A 3914-nucleotide genomic window follows, 5' to 3' on the forward strand; every position below is an offset into this window, starting at 1 on the left:
CCTTATAAATTGTAATTGTAAATTGATGTTTAGATGTCGATACTTAATTAGGTTCAGGATTGTTTTTTGAGGGAAAAGGATACTCTGTAGGTTGTGTTGTGAACCTTCCTCAAGAAAAGGTATTTTCTGTTGTTTCTCTTTATGTGATATTAGCAGACATTCGGAATCATTGCCTAGATCCATAATTTCATAATGAAATGCAAACTAAGGATGTTCTACCAGACCTTCATTTGCCATCTGGAATACTTCCACAAAAGTAAACATTCCCTCATTAACGCTGTTTGCCCTGAGGTACTGTTTATATTGGCTCGTCAGCACAAATGCTTGAATCTTTTGATTCTTTCAATTATTTATTGGCTTTCAGAGTAATGCTTTGGTTTCCTACCATTTCCCAAAGGTAACCAATGAGTGGATTTCCTTTCTCCCTGTTTTTAAAACCATCATTATGAATTCATGCCTTTTTAACATGTTAGATGGGTTCCTTCATTACAGTTATTAGTTTGGTTAATGCTCATATTGTCTTATATTTTGTCAGTAAGAAGCTTTAAGTCGGCCCCTGAATCCTTTTGACATGACTTCAATAGGCTGTGTTCATGACACATCCCACAGCAAGGAACCATAGTCTCACCTGGGACATTTTCTACCTCAGACCTGGGATCAACCATTTTTCCAAGAGCCAAGATCCTGGAAAAAAAAAATGATGTTTCGAAGCCACAAATGGGTTCCCAGTTGTATTCCTTGCTCCTTGGTTGGCCATTATTTCTAGTCATTTCAATAGACAGAGCTAGGATACACTTTTTTAAAAAAAAGTGGTAAAACATATATAAGGATCACTATTTTAAGCATTTTTAAACATACAGCTCTGTGGAATTAAGTACATTACAATGCTGTGTGGCTACTACTCTACCTATTTCCAAAACATTTTTGGCCTCCTAAACACAGCCTGCACCCATTTATCAATAACTTCTCATCATTATTATTATTATTTCCCACTACTGCCAGCCCCCGTTTCTGGTAACCTCTAATCTACTTCTGTCTCTGAAATTCTTCTTTTTTTTAAATTTATTTTTTCTTAATTGGCCCACAATAATTGCACATATTTACGGAGTACAATGTGATATTTGGATATATTTATACAGTGTGCAATGATCATATCAGGATAATTAGCATAACGTGTTTTGATGTGATGGCACGTCGAACATTGTCACCTCTTTGTGTGGGGAGCATTTAACATCCTCTCAACTAGCGACTTAATGTTATGCAGTGACTGTTGTGGACTGTAGTCCACCTGTGTTGCTGTAGAACACTGGATCTTATTCCTCTTGTCTCTCTGCACGTTTGTATCCATTGACCATCCTCTCCCATTTACTAGTCTCTAGTAACCACTAATCTACTCTCTACTATGACATCAACATTTTTAGCTTTCACATATGAGTGAGGACGTGTGGTATTTCTCTTTCTGTGTTTGGCTTATTTCACTTGACATGATTCTCTCCAAGCTCATCCATGTTGCTGCAAATGGTGCAATTTCATTCTTTTTTTGTGGCTGAGTAATATTTCGTTGTGTATATACCACATTTTCTTCATCCAATCATCTGTTGATGGACATCAGGAAATATGTGCTTTTTAAAGATAAAATACATCATGTTCATACAGATCATTTCAATTCAAATCAGCGATCATAGGGGTTTTAATTCACAGCATTGTTTTTTCGTCTGGATTTCCTTTCTCCGTTCTGAAATTCCTGGTTCCCAATGATATCAATTTACTGGTGTTATTCAGTAATTCTGTAAAACAGTCTCATAGAAACAATACCAGCATTCCTGCCAAAAATAAGATTATGGAAAACAGCTATATTGGACAGAAATCTTTTTCATTTTTCTTCCTTAGCCTGTTGATGTTATTGATTACATTAGTTTATTCAAGTGTTAAACCAGCCTTGCATACGTGGGATAAGTCCCACTTAATTATGGTGCATTATATGGTGTATAATTCTTTTAAATGTGTTTTTGGATTCAATTTGTTAATATTTTGTTGAGGATTTTTGCGTCTATGTTTCTGAGAGATGCTGGTCTATAGTTTTCTCTTCCTGTAATGTCTTTGTTTGGTTTTGCTACTAAGGGAATGCTGGCCTCATAGAATAAGTCAAGAATATTCCTTCTGCATCTAACTTCTATATCGTGGAGAACTGGAATAATTTCTTTTCTAAATGTTTGGTAGAATTCATCAGTGAACTCTGGGCCTGATGCTTTCTGTTTTGGAAGTTTATTAATTATCAAGTCAATTTTTAAAATAGATATGGGGCTGTTCAGATTGTTTATTTCCTTTTGTGTGAATTTTGACAGATTGTATCTTTTGAGAAATTGGTCCATTTCACCAAGTTATCAAATTTGTGGGCACATAGTTGTTCATAATATTCCTTTATCATCCTTTAAATGTCTGTGGTATCTATACTGATGTCCCCTCTTTCATTTCTGTTGTTAGTAATTTGTATTATCTCTTTTTTTCTTAGCCTGGCAACAGGTTTATTGATTTTATTGATATTTTCAAAGAACCAGCCTTTGGTTTCATTGATTTTCTCCATTAATTTCCTGTTTCTAATTTCATTGATTTCTGCCCTAAGTTTTTATTATTTCTTTTCTTGTGCTTACTTTGGATTTAATTTGCTCCTCTTTTTCTAGTTTCCTAAGGTGAAAGCTTAGATGATCGACTTCATATCTTTTTTTCTAATCTATGCATCCAATGCTATAAATTTTCCTCTAAACACTGCTTTTGTTGCATCCACAAATTTTGGTAAATTGTGTTTTCATTTTTATTTAGTTCAAAGTATGTTTAAATTTTAAAAAATATATTATTTATTATTAGCATATTCATTATTACATGTCATGATTTTTCTTCATGCCCTTTACCTGAACTTTCCTTCCTTCCTTCCTTCCTTCCTTCCTTCCTTCCTTCCTTCCTTCCTTCCTTCCTTCCTTCCTTCCTTCCTTCCTTCCTTCCTTCCTTCCTTCCTTCCTTCCTTCCTTCCTTCCTTCCTTCCTTCCTTCCTTCCTTCCTTCCTTCCTTCCTTCCTTCCTTCCTTCCTTCCTTCCTTCCTTCCTTCCTTCCTTCCTTCCTTCCTTCCTTCCTTCCTTCCTTCCTTCCTTCCTTCCTTCCTTCCTTCCTTCCTTCCTTCCTTCCTTCCTTCCTTCCTTCCTTCCTTCCTTCCTTCCTTCCTTCCTTCCTTCCTTCCTTCCTTCCTTCCTTCCTTCCTTCCTTCCTTCCTTCCTTCCTTCCTTCCTTCCTTCCTTCCTTCCTTCCTTCCTTCCTTCCTTCCTTCCTTCCTTCCTTCCTTCCTTCCTTCCTTCCTTCCTTCCTTCCTTCCTTCCTTCCTTCCTTCCTTCCTTCCTTCCTTCCCACCCAGTTATGAATGAGAACATGCAGTATTTCTCTTTCCTTGTCTGGTTTATTTCACTTAACATAATTTTCCCCTCTACTGAGATTTCTTCCTTGATCCATGTGTTATTTAGAAGTGTGACAATTTCTTCCTTGATCCATGTGTTATTTAGAAGTGTGACATTTAAACTCCATGCATTCTAGAATTTTCCATCTATTTTTCTGTACCTCCTAGCCCATGCTAAATGAAGCCTCCTCATTTCAGACGTATAGCTGTTCTGAATCTTGTCATCACTAGACTTGTTAGTTTATAAGAAGTGCCCTCGAGCCATATGGACTTAAAAAGTGTAATGCAACCATTAATCCTGAAGCAATTATCAACTGATGACTCCCCAATACATCACCAGAAAATACTGTAGAACAACAGGCTTACTAGACCTGGGGTAAAAAGGGGGACACCATCTCAAAAGAATGTCAGTAGCATTTCAAAAGGGGGAAGTCAGTGAAGGATACTTATAGGGTTTTAATACCTGGGCTGG

This window comes from Galeopterus variegatus, unplaced genomic scaffold, assembly GCF_000696425.1.
Source record: "Galeopterus variegatus unplaced genomic scaffold, G_variegatus-3.0.2 Scaffold10960, whole genome shotgun sequence".
In the NCBI taxonomy this organism is placed as follows: Eukaryota; Metazoa; Chordata; class Mammalia; order Dermoptera; family Cynocephalidae; genus Galeopterus; species Galeopterus variegatus.